Here is a 27,504-nt window from a genome sequence, read left to right as displayed (position 1 = left end):
CTCTCTCTCCAGGGAACTGTGGGAATCATAGTTCTGTGAGAATCTCTTAACGGAATTCCCAGTGTCCTTACCAAACTACAAATTCCCGGGACTTCTAGGGAGAACCCATTACAGTTACATTGTTATAAAACTTATATGTTGATAGTGTTAATATGCCAAGGAATATTAGTCCTAATATTATTATAATGTCTAATAATATTAGACATAAAGGGATCAATTTATTTTAAGGTGTGAATTTCAATTTCCTGTTTCTGGTTTGGACAGAAGTTTTCCATTTTTGCTGTGTTGAAACCTGTTGGAGGGATGTAGGAGGTTGGTGGGAGCGGTGTTTACTGATAAGCTTTGGTCATAAGGAAGTCCATGGTTTGGTAAGGCTTTAAAAAATATTTTCTAATTGTGCCATACAACAAAACAACAAACCCCATGGTTGGATCCAGACTTAGTCATACTTCGAATAGACCCATTGAAATTGTCAGGATTTAAGTTATTCATTAATAACTTAAGTCCCATTGATTTCAGTGGCTCTACTCATATGACTATGTCTGGATCCAGCCCAGTATCAATACATATCCTGTTGATATGGGGCTCATTTAAAACCAATATTAACTATTCTATATCAACTTTAGAACAGGTGGTTGGGAAAATGAAGGATTGGGAAAAAGATTTCATCAGCTATGCAATCGAGAGGAGCAATAGAAGCACATCTGTACATCTCTAAGTTGTGGGAGTCTGGCCAGTTTTAAGAACAGGGACGATTTGCAAAATGAAGGTCTGTTTTATTTCTCTTCCAAGAACCCTTTCAAAGCCATTCAGGTTTTTACATCTCGCTGCTTTCCTGCTGACTAGATCCATGATTGCCCAGTTCACACATTATGTGCATGTGTCCATTATGTGCGTATGATGAGTACATAATATATATTAAGTGTATGTACCTGAGTCCATTTGAGACTGCTGGTGGTGAGGATGGCTTGATTGTGTTGTATGAATAAGCCCTAAGATACACTGAACACTTTTCTTGCTGCTGTCTTTTCTCAGCTTTTCGTAGCTTGATGAGAGCATATACGTAGGATCTCTCTCTCTCTCTCTCTCTCTCTCTCTGTATAAGGGAAAGGATGAGGGGGCCTCAGCTAAGAATGCCAAGGGCTACATTCCAAAAAAACAACAACCAGAACTTCAGTGCTAATAAATTGAAATGGCCTGGGTTGATGCTACAGATAGGCTAGAATGTAAATATAAACTGTTTAGAGAATGCAGACATCCAGGCCTATCTGAAAAGTGTTGTTCATTTCCCAAACCTGTCTCTGGAATAATCTCCTATAAGTTATTGCCTCGCTGTGAACAGCAAGTTCTCCTTTGTGGGGTACTCATTTGTTTGAAATATTAATCAGTTCCACGAGAGGAGTTGCATTTATGAATGTTTCCCACTGATAAATGGCAGAACCTGAAGCCATTTCTCTTTGCTGTGGTTTCCCCAAAGGGTGTTAGCTCCACATTCAAGCATCAGTGGGATGGAAAGTTTTTTTTTCAACACCTGCTACCGCAGCTCCAAAGCAAGAAGCCAGGACACCATCTGCCTGTAAGCCTCGTTGAGGGACACCCGAAGGGCTCATAGTGTGTGTGTGTGTGTGTGTGTGAGAGAGAGAGAGAGAGAGAGAGAGAGAATCCCTTGTAGTGGTGCCTTCAGGGCAGGATTTTGGGCAGACAACCAGGGCCCCACTCAGTAGAATAACTAGAGAGATCCCCAAATGCAGCAGGGCTGGCTTACCCCATTTTTAAGTAACTGAAGTAATACTCATTACTATCTAAACTCAATAGAAGTGGGGACCTGTAAGGCCATTATATTCAGAGTTTAAAATTGCCTAACTGCAACACTGATCCCTTGGAAACCTCTTTTATTGTGTTAAAGGAGGTATGTAGGGTGGGGGTCTCAAAAGTAGGGAAGGACTTGGTCTCCTGGTCATCTACAAACTCTTTCCTCTGATGCCCATGTTCACAGAAACCTCTCTGCCTCTTAGGAATATAGGAAAGTGCCTTCCACTGGGTCAGACTATTCGTTTGCTCTAACCCAATATTGTCTCTTTTGATTGGCAGTGATTCTCCAGGGTCTTAGGCAGAGAAAGGGATCTTCCCTATCACCTGCTAACTGATTCATTTAACTAGAAGAAATGCCAGAGGTGGAAGGTTTATTGCATGCACTTTTTGTGTGTAAAGCATGTGCTCTATGGGTTGTTGTTGTTGTTATTATTATTATTATTTATTAATTTCATTTCCGAAATATCCAAAGCTCTCTGGGCGGTTTACAACAATTCATAAAAAAAATACAACAGCATTACAAAAAACCAACATTATGATAAAAACAGACTATTTTTTTAACATATAAAATTTAAAACAATTAAAACAGCTAAAAACATTTTTAGTAAACAATTCTTCAATAATAGGCCTGTTTAAGAGAGCAAACATACATGCCCCATCATATGCCATTAAGTCATATGCCATTAAATGCCTGGGAGTAGAGGGCAGTCTTAACCTGGTGCTGAAAAAATGTCAGTGTCGGCACCAGGCAGGCCTCAGTAGGGAGCTCATTCCATTCCATAGTTGGGGGGCCACCAATGATAAGACCCTCTCCTTTGTTGCTGCCTTCTGAGCCTCCCTTGGAGGTGGCACTTGGACGAAGGCCTCAGATGTTGATCGTAGCGTCCAGGTACATTCACGTCAGGAGAGGCGGTCCACATTGAGTCAGTCATGACTAGCTTATGTCTTGCTAATTTCAGTGGGAGTAAAGTGCGACTAACTTAGTCTGGATCCCACCCTTCGTATACGATTATTGCAAAATCCCCAAACAATACTTTAAACAATGTGCTCTGGAGATATTGGCCCAATTCCCGACTTTGCTGTTGGGCCAGGCAGTGCTTCATGAAGCCTATACTTGAGTCCCAGTATTGGGAAAAAGGCGGGATATAAATAAATAAATAATATACCCCTCCCCATCACTCAGCCATAGCATCAGGGTAGTACATGGTTCTTGGCTGCTATGCAACAAATGCTTTAGCAGCTTCCACTGGATAATCCTGGGGTTTTCTGGAGCTCAGCTAGCAGTGCTGGCGGTCCAATATTAAATTCAAAATTAAATGTCAAAAAGATCCAAAGTGTACTGAAATGATCTGTAGGAGAAACATAAGCTTGGTCTCTTCGCTCAGTGTCAACTGTGTCTCCCCCCACCATCCCACTCCCCACCCATTATGGCTTGGCTCAGTTCCTCCTTCCCCAGCAATACTCTGCTCCAAAGGTCCAGTCCATTCCTGGGTCCCAGACTGTGGACTGCCCTCTCGCTTTTCTTTCGCAATTAGCCTTGGCTGTGAGCTTTTCTACATGAGGTATTTATTGTGCTCTCGTCATTCCTTACTCCCGGTTATTTATGGGTTCTTTAGACGATGATGTGACCCTCGAAATTCACTTCTGTTTTTTAAGACCGCATTCGCAGGGATTTTTAGAGTGGGAAAAATGAAATATTGTTTATAAAAGAGAAAGAAAACATATTTTCCTACTTGTGTGATTGCATTATTCCACTATAGCACAGTGCCACCTAGACTGTTTGTAGTAGAAAAGCAGGAAAGGAAAATCTCTTTATGGAGAGCTCAGATCTCAATTCTGCAATGAAATTGAAAGTACATACAATGGATTAACAGCCTCATGTAGAAAACAGCTACAAGGTTTTGTTTGTTTTTTGCCTGTTCAGCACTGGGGCTGGGTGCTCAGCCTCCTCTGGCCAATCTTAGGAGGTGTTCTAGCCCCCTACCCCATCTTCTGGGGTTCCTGGTTGATGTGTGAAACCCAAAGCTCACGCGGTTCTCTCCATGAGGCCCGGCTGCTCCTCCTACCCCTGCACACAGAAATATCAAACTGAACTCCCAAGGATTTCAACTGGGGTACTTGGGGTTAAGCCTGGTCATATTCCATGTATGTTGTCTCAGCTAATTTGCGTATCAGGCAAAGAGGAATTTCTGAACATGATAGCTTAAAAATCTACTTTATAGCTTTTTTACCTGCAGCGAGTAGGAAGGGGAACGCTACTGGCGAATATGGAAAGAGGTCGAATGATGTGATGGAAGTGACAATACATAGGGTTTTGTGTTTCATTTTTTTAAAAAAGAAACCTCTGGCTTATAAACTATGTGCCTTGCTTTTTGCACTTTTATAAATTACTCCATAGTGATTTACATCTTTAATAAGAAGGGAATGGCTGTGGAAAAATCCATCATATATCACTGGCATAGGGTTTAGTGTTTGCTGGTACTTATTCATTTCAGTACTTGTTGAAATTATTTGGTATATATTCAGATGAATGAGTGACCTCTGGCAATCTGGGAAGTTCCATTCTTTCTGATATTTAGCAGGCTTTCCTTATACCGATGTTTATTTATGCATATATTTTTAATTTTATTTAGATTCATAGCTTGCCTCATCCCATAGGCTTGAGGCAGGTAATTAAAACAAAAAGTATAAGGGAAACAACCACCACCACAACATTTGATCAAATTCATCACAATTTCCTCACCCTTTCCCAAACTAACCTTGAGCCCCAATGGACAGTCTAAAAGAGTTCATTCTTCCAATATTTCCCCAAAGTGCTTGGTCTAGGACTTGGGCAAGCTACAGTAGGGAAGGAACTCCATGTTTTTTTTTTGGGGGGGGGGCCGGACTGAGGTCTTTGCTATCTGAATTTGACACACAGACTATGGGTGTTTCTACATTAAGCACTCCCCCCCCCCGCCGCAAAAATCCACATCCTTTCTGGAGCTTCCTGCTTTTGGTTTCTTTGTGGGATTAGGAAGGGCTCCTTTACACAGCAGACATGTGGTTTAAACTGAGGGAGTGCCTCCCTCCCTCCCTGGCATGTGTGCAAAGGAGCGGGGGTGGGGGTGTTTCTTGTTTTTGTAGCTTAATTTCTGCTGTTAGGGATGTATGAAATCCCTACCTGGCTCTGTGCCGGTCAATCCGCGTTGGGGGGGAGGCACTCCATCCCTCCCCCCGGAATCCTCCCCAGCCAGCTCTGCTTCACGGCAGCTCCATGGAGCCACTGGCCGGGGCCGGCCGCAGCCGGAGTTCCGGCTGCAGCCGGACTGCTGCAGCCGCAAATGGCGGCCGTCGTAGTGGCCGCCATTTGTGTCCTTCCTGTAAACTGTGATAGGCTACGTAAGTATTTATGTAGCCTATACAGCAAAAGGCAGCCACGCAAATGGTGGCTGCTATGCCATTTGCGTGGCTGCCTTTTGCCGTGATAGGCTACGTAAATACTTACGTATTTACGTAGCCTATCACGGCTTATAGCAAGGATGCAAATGGTGGCCGCTATGACTGCGGCCCAGCAGCGGCCCGGAGACCAGCCGGAGCTGCCGCATCTCCTGCTGCATCCGCCACCGCTGGAGCTGCAGGATCCGCCGCCAGGTACGTTCCGTCCTGGGGGGATTCCGCAGGGTGGCGGGGTTGGGGAGGCCGTTCTGCCACAGATTCTGGAGTCCGTGGCGGAATTCTCTGACATCCCTATCTGCTGTACTCTTTTCTCACAGCCCCCAGGAAACTCTGACTTACTTCTGAGTAGACATAAAATGTAATATTGTGCCATAAGTCTGCAACCCTTGGCACACTTACGTGGGAGTAAGCCCCATTGAACTAAATGGGGCTTACTTCTGAGTAGACATAAGATCGCCCTGCAAGTCTGCAACCCTTGGCACACTTACTTGGGAGGAAGCCCCATTGAACTTAATGGGGTGCTCTGAATCAACAGAAGACATTGCTTCTGAGCTTGGTGGGATGGGGGTTCAGATGTGTCTCCCCATGCCACATCCCAGGCTTTTCATGAGGGGCCCTTGACCCTCAGAAGACTTTTAGTGGGGACATAGGTGTTGGGAATACTGCAACCTTGCCTGCAAGTTGCTGGAAGGGGGCACTGTTGCAGTTAGTTAGTTCATGGAAATATTGACTAGAGCTAGCCTTAGGATTTCTATAGCCTACAGTGTGGCTTCCTGTGATTTCTTCCTTTTGCTCTTTCCCTTCCTCCTCCCCCACTCCTGACTTCCACCATTGCTGGAAGCATATGCTTTTTCAATCTCGCTCCTGCCTGTAATGGGACACAAAGTGGACTGAACAAACTTTTGAAACTCTGTGCTGTACCTGCATTGTATATGCAAGAATATCTATGGGTAAAACTGTTTTCTTTGCTTCACTGAAGAAAGGTGTGGACTCCTTTTGTTATTATAAGATAGCCTGTATGCATGTGGGACTGGTAAATGCTCATTCTGTTTTGCATTTTGTTTTTACTCTGATAATTGCCTTTCTAACAGGAGGCATCATTACTAAATAATCCCATCAATAGGGAGCTGAAAAGGGGAAACCCCATTGTTTGAGCAGCTTTCTTTTGTGCAAACTCTGGATCCAGTATCACTAAAACAATTCCCTTGGTGGATCTCAGGCATCACAGTGGGACACAGTGGAGAATATGGCCTTTAAGGTAAGTTGAGCCCGACAACACAGTTTTGCCACTATATCTTGAAACAGCAATAAAAATACTAGAAGAGCCTGTCAAACCATCATGCACTCCCTGTAAATGGATCAACTAGAATTTAACCTATCTTGAATCTTACACTGTCTCACTTCATTTATTTATTCAGTTCTTATACCACACACTTCCTCCAAAGCAGAAGCACAGAGCGGCTTACAAAATATTGATAGTACAAACATCAACTATTTATTCATTTTACAGTATTTACTACATTTATATCCCACCTTTCTTCCATTGTGGAACTCAAGGTAGCTACACATGGTTCCCAGGTGGTCTTAGGGATGTACGAATCCCTTACCTTGCTCCGCTGAGGGGCATCCACGGTGCGGGGGAGGTGTTCCATCCATTCCCCCAGAATCCTCCCCGGCCGGCTCTGTTCCGCGGTGACTCCGCGGAGCCGCCGGCCAGGGCCACCCGCAGCCGGACTGCCTTTTGCCGTGATAGGCTACGTAAATGCTTACGTAGCTTATCATGGCTTGGCAGGGACGCAAATGGCGTAGCGGCTGCCATTTGCATCCCTGCGGAGGCCATGATAGGCTACATATATATTTACGTAGGCTATCACAGCAAAAGGCAGGGATGCAAATGGTGTAGCGGCCGCCATTTGTGTTCCTGCCTTTTGCCATGATAGGCTACGTAGATACTTACGTAGCCTATCACGGCCTCTGCAAAGATGCAAATGTCAGCTGCTACGGCGGCCACCATTTGTGGCCGCAGCCCGGCAGTGGCTGGAAGACGGCCTGGAGCCGCTGCTGGAGCCGCCGCCGCTGCCAGGTAGGCTCCATCCCGGTGGGATTCCACGGGGTGGTGGTGGGGATTGCCCTGTTCTGCCATGGACTCCGGATTCTTTAGAATCCGGCCTCACTGGAGTCTGTGGCGGAATTCTCCAACATCCCTAGGTGGTCTCCCCTCCAAGCACTGACCAGAACCAGACCTACTTAGTTTCAGCATGGTGGCTGCCTCATGTGCCTTCAGACCATGCCCTGGGAACCAAACAACAATGAAATTCTATGCTTGTACTAAAACAGTTAAAACATGACAATAAACTATCAGAGGCACAGAAAGAAGCATGTCAGGAGCCAAATGCTTGTGTAAACAAAAAGGTCTAACTTATGTTTAAAAATATTCACAGTGGGAGCTGTATCACACTTCACCTGGGAGGGAGTTCTACAAACAGAGGGCCACCACTGGGAATGCTCTGACTTACACCCCGCCCACCTCACTTCATTTATGGGGGCGGGGGACGGACACACAGGGCATCTCCTGCAGATTGAAGGGCCCTTTATATATAATTATTGAAAAATCCCCAAACATGTTAAAATATGGGCTCTTGCAGGCTGGCAGTGTGAATACCCCAGCACAAGTGGTTTGGAAACTGCAGCTGAATACTCACCTCCTTGTCCGTAAGCATTGCTTTCCCCTGCTCCCCCTGCCCTTTCTCCCTATACCATGCCCACCCCCTTCATTTGAAGTCATCCCTAACAAAATCAACATTCTTCTGTTTGGCCGAGTCTCCAAGAGATTTCCCCTGCTTGCTTGCTTTCCTGATTTTACATTCTGGAATTGCTGATCACTTAACACATATGGATCTGAGTGTATTAGCTTTGGCAAAATCTCCCTAAGTTGCTGAAGAATAAGAATTCACACCTCTCCCTGGATATTTTTTTCTTCTACATGGAAGTTGTCTCACTTTGGTGGCAGTACCTCTGGATAATTGCTTTCTCACAAGGGGGAAAGCTTCAAGTTGCTGATTGGCAACACAACTGATGCGCCATTGTCAAGCTGGGGAGCAAGTTATTAAATTTTACTTGTGTTGACATGTAGCCTAAAAGTGATATAAAGGGGGACATTTCCTAGCCAGTGTAATGAAGGTGTAAGTTTAAACTGAAAAATGCAGCATTATTATTTTGGTCATAGAATAAGTTCTATTATTTGAACATACATTCAATATAAATATGGCCTGCCCACCCACACACTCTATCCCATCAGACCCCATCCAGTAAAAACATGCATTCATCAGTGTACACCAAGGGAAAGAGGCATGGCATTTTTAATGGAAAATTTGCAGGTAAAGGAAATTATACCTCCTAATTTCATATGCAATTTCCAATTTTATTTATTTATTTGTTATATTTTTAATCTGCCCAATAACCAGTTTTGACAAGATCTAAACCTTTCTATCATCAGCAATGTAAGGGATTCAGTTTTCCCCACCTAGATTGTTTTCTACTGCAGCAGCAGCCTATCACTTTGTCAACTTTCTTACTGAAAATCCTTCCTCCTACCCTCTGAGGGCGACTTGCATCCTGTGTGTGGCCTGAACCATTTTCAGACTTATGTCCTTACGCCCACGCTGCAAATGGCCTTCTTCCCAGCCTGAGGCCTGTTCGAGTGCATCAAAGGGGAACTTTCAGAAGGCTGCATTACATTGCATGCACAACCCAGTTTGCTCTGTGCTGTAGCGATGGCTGCTATTATAAGGCAGTCTTTGCACTACACATTTCAAATGTTAGATGCTAGTGAATGGGCCCAGCTTCGCATGGGTTGGGATAGCCCTTAGTTTGATGCAGCGAAGGCTTCAAGCAAATTTACAGAGCTGTCAGAGTTGGGTACACTGTGTTCACCCCATCTGAGTGAAACTATGTCTGCCGGTGGCCCGAGGCACAGCCCCAGCCATGATGCACTCCTGTAGCCCCCCTGAGGGATGGGTCTGTTCACTCCATTCCATTGAATGGGGCTGCCCCACAGCAGGGGAAAGGGGACAGGCATATAACTCTGTCCCTCAGCCTACTAACCTCCCCTGCTTCAAACTGTGTGGACTGCAAAGCTAGGTGCTGGTTAGGGAAGTCTGCCCCAGTGGCTGAAGACGTCACTTCAGGCTTCAACCACGTCGACATTGAATTTGGGGGAAGTAGGGGGTCTTGGTGGGCAGCAAGGAAGACATTTGGGGACACAATGATAATAAAATATTCCATTTTCAGGCAAAAATATCCAATTTTCAGACATTTCTGGTAAGTGGGTATCTTAGACTACCTGTTGTAGGCGTTCTAGAAATTGTTCCCAGTAGTTCCCAGTTCTGATATCCCTTGTAAATGAATGTGTCAATGAAGAATAAGCATATCTATCTATCTATCTATCTATCTATCTATCTATCTATCTATCATCTATCTTTATTTAAAGCTACAAATGGAGTCCATGACAAAAGGTTACAGTACATTCCTGGGCTATCCCAAGACATTTTGCTTCCTGGGGTGAAGTACAAGATGGCACCGTTCCCCCATTCCATGTACAAAAACCAACCGGACTGACAACTGAATCATACCTCAACACTGATGGGGGACAGCATCCTTCACTGCATCGGAGGGCAGCAGGCTAGCTTAGGGGGCATAATGGCGCACACACAGTTCCGTCCTCGAAAACCTTGCTGTTGCTTTCCCCCCTCCACCCCCAGCACCTGCTGCCTGAGGTGATTGCCTCACTCTGCCTAATGTTAGGGCTGGCTCTGGTATTTTCATCTCTCCTCAATAAGGAGGATTATTGAGATTATCATCTCTCCTCAATAATCTCTCCTTTCATCTCTCAAGCTTCTGGGTTCCAGCCAACCAGCCATGCATCCCCCCAGGACACTCTAAGTTGTTAGGGCATCAAGCACATCAATTTGCCCTCTTAATGTTGTGCTTTCCTTTTTCAACTGACACTGAAGTTTCCATGGCTCTCAGGGAGCACTGAGCATGCTCAGTCCTCACTGGGCTGTTTTGAGGTGGTTGCCGCCTTTGTGAATTTTTTTTTAAAGCATTTGTTTTATTTCTGCAAGCCTTGGGGATTTCCCAAGCATGCTGATACCTCCTCTTCTTTCTCAGTGGCCCTGTTTTGGCTTCATTTCTATCAGCATGGGGGAAACTAAGCTCACTATTAGAGGGAGTGATAGTGTTTATTTAACATTATAATGTTATAACTATAACATGCATAGTGTTATAGGGTTATGTACCATATTATATACACTATAGAATTATGTTCCATACTATATACATTATAAATCATGGTCTCACCTCTAAAGTATTGAAGGGTTAGAGAAGCCATGTTGAGTTTGCTTCATGGCAGCTTTGTACTACAGCAGTAAATGTAGACTGAGTTGTGAACGTAGATGTGTGGTGAAGCAGTCACCACTTTTCTTTTTTAGTTTTCTTTCTGGCAATGGAATATGAACGTTTTGGTTTTTTGGCTGTATTTTAGGAAACCTTGGGGTTTAAAAAGTAAAGTCTTAATAAGTCTCCATGTTTTAGCACTATATAAAAAGAAAGGTTTTACACCTTTATTAAATAGTCACAGTTTAGTTTGGAGGAAAATTTTCTGTTCGTTCAGGCTGACTTCTTTAGTAGCAAAGGTGTGGCTGGCTTTTGGTCTTTTGGTTTTAATCTTTTCATCCGTTCTACCTGTTTTATTTGCAGTGCCACCAAGATACACAAAATGTTGGACCTTTCCTGTTTCAATTACCAAAAAAAGAAAAATAAATTAATTAATTAAAGAAAAAGGATTGTTGGCATTTCTTATGTGTTCTTTCTCATAAGGTTTTTTTTCAGTGTTGATTCTTAACTTCATTAACTGTGCAAATAAGTAATTTGTTTTGGCTTGCATATTTCTATGGAAACGGGACAGCAAATTTAGGTAATCTGTAAAACCAATGTCTTCTTATCAGAGAGAAGATTGCTTTGGGGTCCCGATACCGGCCTTGTTGTGTTACACAAGTTGCTATCTTAAAGCCAAACAATTTCCCCAGTGTATGAAGCAGTAAAGCTTAGAAGCAAATCCCAGTAGAGAGGCCAGAGTTTATCAGAAAATGATGTTATCCTGGAACAAACAGATTTACAGGTCACTTCCGACTCCGAGTCCCAAAGCTGTTACGCTGATGACAGTCTTTCCTCGCCTGCTTTAAATGTGCTGAGGGTTTCAGTCCAATTCCTGTTGGACAGGTGTCCCCCTCACTAAGGTCACCAGCTGGAAATTACTATACTTTTCCTATAAAAGTAGGTGGTTATTGCTAACACAGCATAAAAAGGTTGGTATAAAGTCTTCAGAGTTACCACAGCAGATGCTATATGAACTCTGGATTCTGTTTGTTAAAATTGTGCCCAAATGCCTGTGGTAAAATTTTATGGCCTATACTCTGCTGTCTACATCCACCTCCCATAGATTTCAATAGAAGTGATGTAGGTCCCCTTTTAAATTGTTGTTCAGCCCCTAGAACAAAACAAGGAAGGCACAATAATATATTTTGAGGAGACACAATGTGATAAGGTATATCTGCTATGTAGCAGAAGCAAATACAAAAACCACAAGATGTTCCAGTACAGCCTTGCTCAACCTAGTGCTCTCCAGATGTTTTGGACTACAATCCCCATTAGCTCCAGCTAGCATAGCCAATGAAGGGATGATGGGAGTTGCAGGCCAAAAATACCTGGAGGGCACTGGGTTAGGGAAGGTTCTAGTACATTTAATGGGCAAATAAGGGTTTGAATCCTGATAGTAAACTTTTATGTTGTGCAGACTTAGGTGCTCAGAACAAAAATAAATATGAATGTTACAGTTTTGTGAGAAGGGATTCGTCAAGGCTTTCATATTCTCCAGTGCAAGAGTTCAGTGGCAGTACCATTGAAAAAAAGATACTGCAAAAACATACCTTCTGTGCTGTAAGTTGCAGGATAATTCATATTTTCTTTGTTAATCCCTAGTATTTTATACCCCAGCAAACGTTCACCCCAAAGTACATTTAACAGCACAATCTTATGCATGTCTATTCAGAAATAAGTCCCACTGCGTTTACTCTCAGGTAAAAATGTGTATAATATTGTAGCCCTATGGGGTCAGAGGTTACATACACTTGGCCATATAATGCTTTTTGAAAGAGAGAAATAACATGGGCTTCTGCACAATGGAGTGTCCATTGGATGCCCTGGCTCATACATTTTTGCTGCATGTGGTGGAGAGCACCGTGGCCACCACTCTAGAAATGTGTGAACTGGGACTTGCTTGCTTTTAAATATAGAACTAAGCCTGCACTCTGTATACAGTTACCTGGGCAGAAGTTCCACTGACCTCAGTGGAAATTACTTCTGAGTAGAACTGCCTAGGATTGCACTATAACAGCACAATCATGTAGGCGTTTCCTCAGAAGTAAGTCCCACTGAGTTCAGCACTACTTATTTCCAGGTAAGCAGTGTAAGTCTGCAATCCTAACGATGCTTACTAGGGAGTAAGCCCCATTGAACAAAATGGGGTTTACTGCTAAGTAAACATGGCTAGGACTGCACTGTCCATTAGTCCCATTTCTGACAGATGAAAAGTAAAAACAAACATATTCAGAAACCAATTCAACTTAGGGCACAATCCTATCAGGAAAGGTGGCCGCCTCCAAACTCAGAGGCGACTGCCTATCCAATGCAGGGCAGGAGTAGCGCAGAGGAGATCTTATTCTCCATTCTTCAGCTGCCCTGCATTTGTGGCTACTAGGCAGCCGATTTTGGCTGTCTAGCCATGGGAAGTTGCAGCTTGGGGGGGCGGAGGCCAGATGATGCATAGGAAGCATCGGAAAGGCACTTCCGTCCTCCCTACCCCCAGGAACGCCCCGTTTTTGCTACTCTGTGCTGCTCTACAAGCGCAGAGCTGATCTGTGCTGCCTAAGAGGCAGCATGGGAGGGGATGGTCATTTCTCAGGGAACCGGCCTATCCTATGGCCATCTAGCTGCTGACTAGCGGCCATAGGATTGCACCCTTAAAAACATAACAAATATATAAAAGCCAGATGCAGTAAAATTGTTGGCCTACATGCTCAGACCTAGGCCTTGCATGCAACTAAACCCTGCTAGCCCCACTTTATTTCATGGAAACCCACATGGAGAGATGGAGACTGGGAACAGAGGAACAGCTGGTAGAAGAATAACATATAACCCTCCCCCCTGCATTGACTATTGAACTTAGGTTCTATACACAGGTTTCGATAACTTCAGTGATTTATTTGGAAGGTTATATAAGCTCCCTGGCAGGGATCTTAACACTGGCCTTTCTTCTGGTCCAAGGGTGGGAAACCTTTTCGCCTGAGGACCAAGTCCATTTTGGGAAAGCTTCCTGGGGTTCCATTTCAGTGGTGGATGGGGCCAAAGGCAAAAGTGGTGAGACTAAAATGCCAAAAATATCAGCATATTTTGGCTTAAAGCTCTTACTGTCAGTAACTAAGCCTGAGGAGAGGCCTTTCAACGTTTTTGAACAGAGGGAAAAACATGCAAAAACTGGAAAACCACCAAGTGATTGGAGGCTGGGGAAAGGGGGTTTGGCCAAAGAAAGGGTTTGTGGAAGCCTGGAGGGCCAAGATTTGTCCTGCAGGCCTTGGGTTTCCCACAGTAGTCTAAAGGAACAAAGGGTGGCTGGGTGGGTAGGTGTGGGAAGTTTGGAGACTGGGTTGTCGCTAGAGCGGAAAGTGCACAGTTAATTCTGCCTAAATGTAACATACCACCCACCTCTTTTTCCTCTCCAAATTACACCGAAGCCATTTTTTCCATCATGAGGTTCTAAAGACAGCTTGACCAGAAAGAAAGAAAGAAAGAGGCTGCATTTGCATGTAACATATAGCTAGGCCTTATTAACAAAACCAACTGAAGCACCATATTGAAGAAGAATATCTTAAGCGATGGTAGAAAGAATACAACAATGGAAAGAGGCATATCTGTCAGGGGAGGAGTTCCACAAATTAGGTGCTACGACTACTGTGGCCCTGCTCAAGTCTCAGGAAATGAGGAAAATGAAGCAAGGCCTCATTTACTGACCTAAGTGAATGGGGACACTCCCCCCAGGTCATGTAGGGCTTTAACTGTAAGAACCAGCACTTTGAATTGGGCCTGGAAGCTGATGTGTTTTCTATAGCTCACCCTTCTCAATAGAGGCAGCGTTCTATACTAGCTGAGTCTTCAAGGGCAGACCCACAGTTCATTGTAGTAGCTAAACCAGGAAGTTACTAATATACAGATGATAGTGTTCAGAGTCTGATTAGAGACGACAGGATGAGGCAAGCAAGCAAACACAGTTCTTTTGGGGCCTACATCCTCTGATCTCCTAAAGCCTTTCTGTGAATCCCTTTGGATCATTCTTGGTCAGATCTGAAGCCACTCTCATGGTGGCACTTTTGGATTGTTTGGCCTTCTCTACAACAGCCCATTTGGTTTACAATCTAATCCATCCGCTCAATATTGCTTCTCTGTCTGAATTAAGCTTCTTATATCTGTCCTGTGGAACACTCCTCTAGGGAGCAGAAATTTCTGGATACATTCAGCCTGGGAAAAGCACTCCTTATACGATGTGTGATTTAGTTCACTAAAATATCTGTTTTCCTTCAATTAACCCTTTAAAGGAGTTGGGGGTCACTGTTGGTTTGGTTTGTTGTTTCTTGGTTTTATTTAAATAGTTTTAAATTGTAAACCAGTCTGAAATCATTAGGTGAAAGGCAGCATAGAAAAACTGTAACTGACAAATACATAGTTGTAACTCACAAATAAATATAACAGCTGTCCTGGAAGGAGTAGGTTGAGTTCATCATAGGCCTATCAAACATAATTAAAAATGCAAATACTAATCATCACATAAACCCTCAGATTGTGATTCTAAGCACATTTCTTATGGAAAAGGTCCCACGGAACTCAGTGAAATGCTGCGTATGATGTGCTGTTAGCAGTGTCCCAAAGTGGGAGAAAAAGAGAAATGGGATGGTTTCAAAATGGGAGGGGAAAGGAAGTGGGATGGTTATGTCCACATGAAAAGAAGAGGGATGGCCTTCCACCCACTTTCAGCCCTGGATGTTAGTATATATGTATTCCTGTGCTCTGTAAAATGGGTCATTTCTGCTGTTCCTGTGTTAATATTTGTAGTACTTGGGAAGTATGAGTGTGGGGCATCCCAGCCATGTACCAGCCTTCCTTGTCAGGTGGGGCAGCTGCATTTCTAGATCGGGTATTTGTTTTTTTTGCGGGGAGAGGTGCATAGTACTAGCAATCCCACACACACACACACACACACTGGTGGGGAGGGTGTGAGGGCCAGGCAAGGGGAAGGGCAAGGGCAAGGGCAAGGGCAAGGGCTCACTCCTCCTCCATGCAAAGAGTGTGTTGACTTACATAATGGGCTATGTAAGGGTCAAGATAACAGAAAAGTTATTATGAACACCAAGAAATAAATGACTTGTGTATTTTTTTGTTAAGGATACAGTGAACAAGGGGATGCCAAAAGCTGTAAAACAAACAAAATAGTTTAGCCAATAGCTACAGTACTCTTTCATCTGTGGTCTGACCCTGTGTTCTGAATCTTCATAAACTGAACTACTTTGGTAATGACAGTGAACTCCTGAGCTTGGCTTTGATGCTGGATTGGGTATCTCAGTTTTAGATTCCACCCCAAAAAACAAATTTGCCCATACCACAATTTTGGGGAAGGGTAGAGAGGTCCATACTACAATTTTGGGGAAGGGTAGAGAGAAAACAAATACTTTAGGGTGTGTTAACTCCTCCTTGTGGATCCTTCTCTCTAGTCTTGATCCTGACCTTTAGATTTTCCTTCCTGTTGGTCAGTCCAGGGAAGTATTTTCAACTGCTTGCTATATAAAAGACTAACTAGCGATGGGAAACTAATTGTGGAAAGTAATTGGATTTTTTTTTACTGGTTGCTGGGTTGATGTTTCCGCCCAGAAACCCTGAAAAAACTAGGGATGGCAGAGAATTCCGCCACGGATTCCAGTGAGGCCGGATTCTTTAGAATCCGGCCCCCTGGAATCCGTGGCGGAACGGCCTCCTGCCCCCCACCCCCCCCGCGGAATCCCCCGAGATGGAACTTACCTGGTGCAGATGCGGCGGATTTGGCGGCGGCGGTTCCGGCAACGGATGCGGCGGCGGCGGCAGCTGGTCTCCTGGCTGGCTGCGGCTGGGCTGCTGAGGCCGCCATTGCTTTCCTTGCAGCTGTGATAGGCTATGTAAGAATCTACGTAGCCTATCACGGCTAACCCCCCCCCAAAAAAACGGCGTACACAAATGGCGGTGGCTACAGTGGCCACCATTTGCGTTCCCTATTTTTCGCCGTAATTACCTACGTAAATATTTACATAGGCTAGAACGGTGAAAAATAGGGAACGCAAATGGTGGCTGCCTGCCATTTGTGTCCGCAGCAGCCCGTCCGTGGCCGGAAGTCCGGCTGTGGATGGCCCTGGCCGGCTGCTCCGTGGAGCTGCCACGGAGCACAGCCGGCCGAGCAGGATTCCGGGGGGGGGGAGGACCGGATCGCCTCTCCCCCCGTCGAGGATTCCGGGGGGAGGGATAGAGCGCCTACCCCCCCAGTGGATGCTCCAACCGGAACAGGTAAGGGATTTGTACATCCCTAGAAAAAACCTTATGCTGAGCTGCACACATTGGGAAAATCAGAAATTAGGCCTGAGTTACAGGCTAGATCTACACTACTGCTTTACAGTGGTATAGAAGTTCGCTGATAACTGTTGGGGCACATTACACATTCAGTATACTGCTAGTGTAGCGTTATCCCCTGCTTTTTATTCCACGTTATCCAAAATACTCAACAAATGTCATTGTGTGTCCTATGAGGTATAAAAGCAAAAGGGGGATGTAGCATTACCATGATGGGATTGTAATGATATGATACAAGGTGTAGATCTGGCCACAGTCTAGGTGGCCAGCCAGCCAGCTAACTAATGAAGGGAGAAATCTTATGTTTCCCTAGAGAGTGTCTAGGGGAACATAGGATTGTTTGGTGTCTGGGCTTTGAGGTTGGAAACAGGGCTCTCTGACCTCTGAGCCCAGAAACTGCTCTCCCCGCCTCTGCCCCGTTGTAGCCAGCGCGGTTTTGGCTACATCTCCATGCTTGAAAATGGAGCACGGAGATGTGAAAAGGGGCATTCCCTGGGGCAGAGTGGGGTGGGAAGGAGACTGGGGATGGGGAGCGCGATTTCTAGGCGGGGATTGGAAGACTTGACTTCTCCCCTTGCCCACCTTTGTCCCAACAGTCGTGAACAATTCCATGGAGTCAGTTGGGCCAGGGGAATGCTGCACACTCTCCTCTTTCCCCCTCCTCTAGCCCCCCCCCCCATCTCTTGGCGGTTTCCTCCATCTTTGAGAGATCCTCAAAAGTGTAAGGGGGTGGGCAAGCCCATTGCTTCAAAGCTCTGTTCTTATGAAGTATGAAGGTCAGTAACTCCTCTTGGCAGTTTCTGTCATTCAGAATAGCCTCTTTTTCCCATTCACAGTATCAGAGTAGCGCTGTTTCAATCATTCAGAATAGTGAAGTAGCTTCTTTACATTCACAGTAGCACTTTTGGGCACTGGCTTCTTCCCACTTAGCATTACTTCCCATTCATAAGCATTCACAAGCTGCTTCACCCATTGAGATCACGTAGCGAAAACCACAGTTTCGCTGTTCTAATCGGTCAGAATACCGCAGTAGTGGCTTTACCGATTCACGGAATGCAGCCTGTTGTTCCCATTCATATAAGCCCAGTTTTAATCTTTAATCCTTCACGATATCCCAGTGGTGGATGAGAAGGGGGAGAGGTGTGAGGTAAACTACTGGGGCTTAATTCAGTGCTTCCAGTACACTTCCCCTGAGCAGGGGAGTGTGGATGGGGGTGGAGAACAAGCCTCTCTCATTGACTGAGCAGCATCTATGGAGCTAATGACATTCCGTTCTACTTTGCCCACCCAACCCCGAAGTATGTGGGTTTCAAGTGCTGTGTGACTCATGAAAATGGGGTTTTAGGTGCATATGCTCCGCTTTTCTTGTTTCATGTGCCCCTGACAGACCAAAGCGCTTCATGAAAATCTGTATATAAGAGAAAAGCGCTTCTCATTCCGTTTCTATGCAGAAATCGAATGCTTTTGTACTGCTGGCTGGGTAGAACACAACTGAAACTGAAAAGCAGAGCAAAGGAAGGTCCAAGGAGTTTAACTCTAGCTCATAATACAAAATTCTAATATTTAAGTCTTCAAGTGTCATGCTGTAGAGGGTGTTTTTTCAGACTTTTGGAAGCTCTTCCAGTTCCAGATGAACCTTTTGTTGTGCAGTCACCCTGCCTTATTCATTGAATTTTCAGAGGGTCCTAATCTTAAATTGCTACTATTCTTAAAACAAGCTGTCATTCTTTAAATGGAGGCTGCCGTTGTCCGTCATTTCACAAATTAAAAGGACAGTCCCCTCCCCAATGGGGAGGGGAGCCATAGCTACAGGGCTGGGGCACCCTAACTCCCATTTACTTTCATTCTGATGTCCTCCTAAGTTTGACACTAAATAGTGAATATATCTCTTCACAGTCATATGCTATCATTGACAAAATTTAGGATTAATCAAAAGTGCCAATCCCATTCCATGCTAATAAACCATTACTTTTTGACTGCAGCCCACAAACCATTTGTGCATGAAACAAGGGCTTAAAACAACCTTCCCCAACCTGATGCCCTCCAGATGTTTTGGATTTCAACACCCATCAGCCCCAGCCAGCATGGCTAATGGTCAGGAATCCTTGGCGTTGTAATTCACAACATCCGGAGGGCACTAGGTTGGTTTAAAGCAATTTAGGGCCCTAGATATCAGTGGTTCTAAGACATCTTAATCAATGCTTGGTGAACTGTCCCCGCTACAGTTCGTAATTTGTTTACTGAGCTACAAATCCAGCACTACAAATTTCGACAAAAGTTCTTTGTTATCACAGGTTTTTTAATTATATTCAGGTTTTTGCACCTGTATGTGGCATTTCTTCAAATGTGATTGGTTGTTGTATGTTTTCACATCCAAACTATTAAACTGCTTGGTTCCTTTGGCAAAGAAAGGGTAACTAAGGGTGCAATCCTATGCATATTTAGGCAGAAAAAACTGCCTACAGCTCCCAATATTCCCCAGCCAGCCATGGGAACTGGATTGCATAGGATTGCACTCTAAAGTGTTGAAGTAAAATCATTCAACATGTGTGTGCATTGCAAATGGGATTTTTTTTCATTTCCTTTGGAAAGTAAAGGATTACAGCAATCAACATTTGAGCATGTGCGAAGAGGCAGAGTTTGGATGTTTAGTCATGGTCACTGCGCAGGCAAAGAAAATATGAATTAACGACTCTACTAGATTTGACTTATCAGCTGACTAATTCTGAATTTCAGCAGCATTGCTAATACTAAGTGGTTTAGGACATTTGTGGATTCTACTCTTGTTATTGTTCTCATAGCAAACATTTATTATGAGATTGCCTGCCTCCATTTAACTAACTATATATGACCTCTCGTGGGGAAAGAGTTATTAAGATTCTACACACACACACACACACACACACACTATTAATTCTTGCTATGTAAACCCCGTAGAAGCCCAAGTTTGGGTCAGAGATTCATTGTTTCTTCAACTACAGAACAAACAGAAATCCTGAATAATCGCTGTTTGTGTAAGAGTTAGACAAGCTGCTTTAATTTGGCTTTTATCCAGCGCATGTCTTGGGATCTTATTTCTCCCGCTCCCCTATCCCATCCTCAAGATCAGTGCTGCTTCCCAAGCTATCAAAATCAATTCCAGCTGAAAAGTCAATAGGACTCATGTTGTTAGCATCATGAATCAGTGGATCTTCTGTCTCCATTGTCATCTGAAGGGAAAAAATGGATTACCTCCAGAATCCAGACCACAAACCAGAAGTGTGTATGTATGAATCACTGTGGTTTACACTCACTTAGGAATTAAATAATTTCTGGCTCTTTTAGTGTTAACAGATCAGCAGCTTGCTTTTTAGCCTCCCATCCTCTAGTAACTGCTTGATTAAAACCAGCTAAGCTAGGTACAAGGCCCCTCCGTGGTTGACCTGTACTGCAGATACGCCACTCTACAGCAGTTTATTTTTCTAACCCTTTTATATTTTTTACCATGGTTTCAGACTGGGGTCCTCAGTAAATACTCAGTATTTCCTTTTTTAAAAAAAAGTTAGCTTTGGCAATATTTTGCGCTTTGGAACCAAGAGTCAATCAAGAATATTTAAGAAATTTGTGGATTCTTCTCAACAGTTTCGCTGAAAATATAACACACAGATTGATGAGAGTCTCCTGGATTGTACCGTACAAGGGAGCAGAGAGCTGTCCTAAGAGATTCAGGGCGCAATCTATGCATGTTTAGACAGAGAAAAGGTATTCAATCATGTTTGTGGTGTTGAATTTAAGTTACCATCTCTTTCTTTCCGACAGGCTCTTCATCTTTAACAGCTATATGGCAGGCAGATGCAAATGTTTGAACTTACTGAATTTGACTTCTGCAAATGGGTAAGAATTTAGTTTCAGTTCATTTTTGATAAGAATCTACTAAAATTCACAAATTTCTTCACATATGGAATGGAAAGGACTTGAGATTTAAAAAATTTAAATGTGGAAGAAAGTGAAACAGACAAATTCATCCATCCTTAGGCAGCTGTAGTACAAAATGGCTGGAGAGCATTAAGTTGCCTACCCCTGTTCTACTCAGTAATTTTAGTTGTTTGAATTGGTATAGTTAGAGATATGAAGGCTCAGGGGGGGAAAAAATGGAAATTTTTTTTTTTTGGGGGGGGAAATGTGTTCTTTCCATTTTTTCCCAAGGAAAGTTTTTGTTTTTTTCTGAAAAACTGGAAAAATTGAACAGCTTTGGATTATGAAATATTTTATTTTAGAATTTAAGACAAAGTATTTATATATTGTTACCCAGCCTTTACTCCCCGTGAAATGATTTCTAAAAAGTCTGTAATAAGAACAGTTTTATAGAAATGCTAGAGACGTAAAACGTCTGCAAATAATGAAGCCATGAGGATTTTTTTTTAATCCTCTCTGTAAGATTCCCAGCATAGTTAGTCCTTTCCTTATTAAAATTATTAATCTAAAGTATATTTTACTGATAGACATTTATGCTTAGTTTCCCAACATGTGAGTAGAGTCACCATTGTGCGTTCTTGCCAGTAAATGTACATACTTGACAGCTTGGGTTTTGTTCTATAGAGTCCTGTGTTTCTGATGCTGTAGCAGTCATTTAATGTAGTTCTAATCTATTCAGACAATAATTACAAATTTACTGAGTTTACTTTTAAATGTTTTAAAATATAATGTTGGTTTACTCACAATATTAAGTCACAGAAAAAATAACTTTAGGAATAGAAATGCTGCTTTATGTTCCTAAACTAGCCCTCCCCAACCTGGTGCCCTCTGGATATTTTGGATTACAATGCCCAGCATTCCTGACCATTGACTGTGCTGCCTGAGGCTGATGGGAGCTGAAGTCCAAAATATCTGGATGGCACCAGGTTGGGGAAGGCTGTCTAAAAGGAACAAAGTGACTTTAGATCTCTAAAAAGTGCTAAAAAAACTAAGTATTGCTTATTTTTCAATTTTTCCAAAAGTTCCAATTTTTCTGACACCCCCCACCCCCCGGAAAAACCTTGTTTTTTTCCATTCCCTCAATATTTCCAGAATTTTTACATCTCTAGGACTGCAATCTTATCGAGATAGATGTCAGTCTCCGAACTTGGAGGTTGATTCCTATCCAATGTAGGTCGGGCAGAGCAAGGCGGGGATCCTCTCCTCCGTGCTCTGCCTGCCCTGCATTCCTGGCTAGACATGTGATTTCAGAGAGAGGGCGGGAACAGGCCTGGAGACCCCATAGGAAGTGACGTAAAGGGGCTTCCACAGACTCCTCCCCTCCCTTCCCCTGGGAACCCCCTCTTTTTGCTTTCTCCGTGCTCTGTTTTATGAGCATGGGGAGGCAGCCTCCGTGGTTCTCCCTGCACAGGTTATGAGGGGGAGGGGGCGGGGAGCACAGTTTCCTGGCTCTGAGCTCGGAGGCTGTCTATAGGCTTGGAGCCAGTAAACCAAAAAATCCTATGACAGTGTCTAGTAACCGCCAGATTGCTCTCTATGTACAGTATAATTTTTAAAATCCTGTGTTATAAATTACATGCTATCTTCCTTACTGAATTTTCAAGGTAAACATATCTAACTGTTTATAGCTGAGGAGCTCAAGCAGTTATTGAAAAGAAGTCAAAGGTCTTGTCAGCTCACTCACTGTAGTTATTAACATACTGCCCTTTGGGAGAGAAGAAGGTACAGGGTTACGAACACTAAAGCTTGCCCGTTTTTAGAGCAATGTCCTTTCTGACTTTCATAAATCATACAACAGTTTAAATACAAATATATTAGCAGGAGTCTGCAACCTAAAGCAACGCTGTGGAAATTAATTGTTTAGTATGACATAAGAAGAGTTCCTGTTCATGTAGGGCTTTTTTTCTGACAAGAACTGGAAAAAATGGTGCTTCAGAATTCTTTATCTATGGAATTATAAATGATTATCTATGGACCATTTTAGGTTTTTAACCTACTTTTGTCTTAGAACTGGAAGTGGGATGGGGGGAAGGGCACAAATGGTAAAAGAGTCAAGCTCCTTCTCACTTGAGGGACTTACTGGGTAGTGGAAGGATAGGATCAGCCAGGCCGCTTTTGGCTGTGAAGACAAACAGCTGCAATTTGTACAACCAAACAAACAGTTTAATAGAAAAGGAGGTGGACAAGCATCTTACTGCTCCTTCTTGTGAAGTTTTTTGTAATGACACATAAACCTTGAGATTACTTGTACATTCCTGTTCTCCTGGAGTTGCTGATATTGGGAGGAAGGATTGGTGCAGTGTTATAATCAAAGTTCTCCCTTAGGCTAACTTAGGTGAAGTTATGTTGGCCTGGGAGGAAAATGAAGAGGGAGTGACAGAAGGGTTCACCTGGTATTTTGTTGAGTTATTCGCTATATCATCTTCTACAGATTTGGCCGCAGCTGATGATCAGGATGGGAGAGGGATGGTTGTTGGTGATATGCCATTTTATGACCAGGTAGCACCAACTAACAGATAGGGAGTTGATTGTGTTGAGTTACCAATTTAGAACTGTTGTGAACAATTTTCTGGAAGTAATACTGTCATTTTGGGACTTCAGTTGTGGTTCAGACATTTCCTCTTAGCACCTGGGTTTTTTTTAGCAGGAAACATCACAGATGTTTTCCAAGATCAGACTGATTGATGATTATAAGACATTTCCAGTTTTGTTCAACAGCATTTTTGTTCAAAACGTTTCCAGTTTTGTTCAACAGTTTCTTACTTAGGTTTCCTGGGCGTATATTATTAAGCTTATACTAGCATTGTTGCCAATGGGTCATATGTCTGAAGAAATTGGTGCAGGGGGCCAAGGTTCATCTACCCTGAAGTTTACTACCTCTAGGCTATTCACTTTGGAGGAAAGCTTTCTATAGTCTGACACCATCATGTTCCCCATTAGTCACATGTTATGGGTTCCTCATAGCTGGAAAGATCTTGTGTTCTCTGTTTTCTACTAAATCTGCTTGAAAATTACCAGGTAAATTGTAATTTATCATCCCACCACTAGGCCAGTCTCTAGACATTGCTTCTGTAAGCCACAACATCCTCTCTCCCCATCTCACCTTTTCCCTCAACCCCACAAATGATTAATTGACTAAGACAGATAGATATTTTGGACTTAGGTATATTTACTAGAATGGCATTTGGTTTCTGAGAGTACACCTTCTTAGACTGTACAGTCAGGACTCAAGATTGAACCTGCTTCCAGGTGGTCTAGAGTAAGAAATCCTAAGGCTACAATTTGATGAAGCAAAGAAAGAACAGTACAATTTCTGCCCAGTTGGGCTTCAAAACTGGTCCCTTGTGCATATTGAGTGATATTCTTGAGCAGCACAAGCCCACAGCTATAGATTGTCAAACAATATGTTGAACCTTAGTTAATATACTTGAATGATGATCAGGCAGTAAGTGCAGAATGCTTATATGAAGGAAGATGATCACTCACACTAGTTGCCATGGCTAGCAGCTTCATTTCTGTTTGGTTCACTGTGGAGAAAATAGCAGTTACATAGTGGAGCCCGGAATCAGTACACTGCCTATCTTAACGATGGTCATTCAGTTGTTGATTGCATTCTCCATTTGAGGTCTTTGATTTTAATCAGATCATTGTGTGCACATATGGATATTCCTGGTGGCCTAACCAATGAATATAATTAAAAGAAATGATGGGCTTTCACTTTAAGCAAACATCTGGTTTTACTTGAAACAAGATGACTTAGCTGTTTCAGAAACATACTTGTAACCCCGGATTCACATTTTCATCTTAAAATATATATTTTCTCTGTTCAAGCAGCATGTTAATGTAAACACTATATATAACTGACAACCCAAATTTTTTAGAAATATTTGGTGCTCTGGGCATTAGTGAGACCACAAGAATTATTACATTTTTTATTTGATCTCTGTAAATCAGTTTCAACAGTCACTCTGATTTAAACAGTTATTCTGATTTATATTCCGAGAGCTATAATTTGTAGAAAATGTAACCATGCGATAATTTTTTTTTTTTATATATATATATATATATATATATATAGTCTTGGCAAACTGGCTTGTTGTGATGTCATGGCTTTCTATTTAATGGAAATACTGAGGGAATAGAAGGAAAATAAGCCCCTTGCTTTGAAGTAGGTTTCACAAAATTTCCTTCTCCATTCCCTTAAAGTTTGCCCAAAGTCATACTTTCTGAGGGGCTGTGTTGAAATAACATGGCAGAAGAGCAGTGTGAGTCGCTCCCGTCCTCCATGCAGATAGCCTGCACTGCGAGCTAGGCCCTCTGCATGAGCTCCTGTCCTGGCTGACATATGCTCAGCACACAGAAGGTCACAGGTTCAGTCCCTGAAATCTCCAGGTAGGGGTGTAAAAGTCCCCTGGCAGAGACCCTGGAGAGCTGCTGCCAGTTAGTGTAGACAATACTGAGCTAGATGAACAAATGGTTTGGCTTGGTATAAGGCCCTTCCCTGTGTTCAATGTGTGGAGAGAACTGGTTCACATGACTTTCCCCTCAAAAAAATGTGGAAATCACACAAACTGGACTTCTATATGATAAGGCACTCATGCAGAAAGCGGGTGTTTAAACTGCAGACTATCTGTGTGGTGGACTAAGGGCTCTCACTGCTCTGCCACCAGGCTATTGCAGCCTCATCCCAGCTGAATACACAAATGGAAGCTGTAAATTAATTTAATTTTTACATGCTGCTTTCCCACAGGTGAGGTGCACTCGAAGCAAAGTTCACAAAAACCAAGGGCCCTCGTTTGTCAATTGTTTTCCAATTTTAAATATTTTAGCTGATAAAGACATGCTTTATTTCAACCTTGTATTGTAAACCGCTTTGAAATATATTTTCAGATATGGGAAGTGGTCTATGGATTGATTAAATAAATGAAAATAAATGAAACATAACAGTAATAATGCCATCCCAACAGCAACATATAAATAACCTTTCAGTTCATATAATATCAGAAAACAACACCCACATCAATATATCAATATCAAACACACAAACACACAATAATAGAATTAATAAATGACAATAACTCAAAAATAGTTCATAAAAATCAATAAACATAATAGAAACTTTTCCAGTTGTAAGCCAAAAAACAATCATTCAGCAACATGATAACAATACTCATAATTAAGAAACAAAATACAGTAAGGCAGCATCCAAACAACCAGTTGCAATGGAGTAAAACTCTCATATAGAAAATTAACTAAAGTGTACGCAGAGCTAATAAATCTCCACTTCTGGCCCTAAAGACATCAAGGGAGGGTCACAAGTCACAAGACTTACACTGGGTGACAGCAGGCATCTCTCATGGCACCTTTCCTTCCAGCCATCACTGTTCCCCTTGTCTTCTCCAGTCACAATGCTGATTACTCCCTTATTCCTTCATTGGCAGTCCTGTGAGAAGCTTACCTTTAGGCTGGGTGAGATCACCACAGGTGACTGATTTTGGAGTACCATAAAAGCACGGAAGAAAGGTTGAATTGTTTCTTTCCATATTTGGTATTTACCTCCATGGGGGAAGGGGATTTTTTTGGATTTCGTCGCATCAGGCACCATATTCTGGGCTGTGTGTCTGCACAAAAATTATAGTGGGAAAAAGTATGGGTTGAATCCAGACATAGTTATGCTTATAGAGTTGACCCAGTGAAACCAACTGGACATAAATTAGTCATGACTAAGTTGTCCCATTGATTTCAGTGGGTCTATTTTAAGTATAGCTAAGTCTGGATCCAACCCAATGAAAATAATATTCAATGCCAGTAAAAAGGGCACTTCACTTGACGCTATTGTATTCTTATCAGTTAAGAACATTTGTATAATATTGGCCTGCTTTTAAAACTGAAAAATCTTTTTAGGCTGCATTTTTTGTGAAGCTGTATTCCCAAAAATTCCATATACACTTTACACTCACACACACAGCAAGATGGGGAAAATGTCATTTCTTCTCATTTATCAGCAGTAGAAGAAAGAATGGAACTTTCACCATTATAACACTATCTACTCTGGTTCATTGTGAGATCTGAGAGAAGACAAGTGTGTTTTATTAAACAGCTAGATCTCGTGCACTTCATCACATCTGCTTTCATATATATATATATATATATATATATATATATAAATGAAAGGTTATTAAGAGAACCCCTTCATTATAAAAAGCATACGTTACTGCTAAATACAATAGAATGAAAAACAGTGAAGAAAAATCTATTCATATGGAAACCATCCATCTGGATACACCTAGATAGAGTATGTGGGGATCTCCAGCGCTATTGAAAAGGTTATCCCTAGTACAAGATATTAAAAATATTCCTTATGTGATTTAGGGATTTGAAGGATTGCTTCAAGCTCTTTAGAGAGAGGAAGATAGATCTGAATCCATGCTGGAAATGTAGGAAATTTCATGTACTTTCCCATAGCACTGGGGAAGGGGGTGGGATAACAGAGGATATGTATGGAATGTATATTTCAAATGTGATAATTTGTTCAAATAT

This window comes from Heloderma suspectum, chromosome 1 (genome assembly GCF_057233095.1).
Source record: "Heloderma suspectum isolate Gila_16-S chromosome 1, 16-S_ref, whole genome shotgun sequence".
NCBI lineage: Eukaryota > Metazoa > Chordata > Lepidosauria > Squamata > Helodermatidae > Heloderma > Heloderma suspectum.
Note: the sequence above shows the minus strand (reverse complement) of the source record.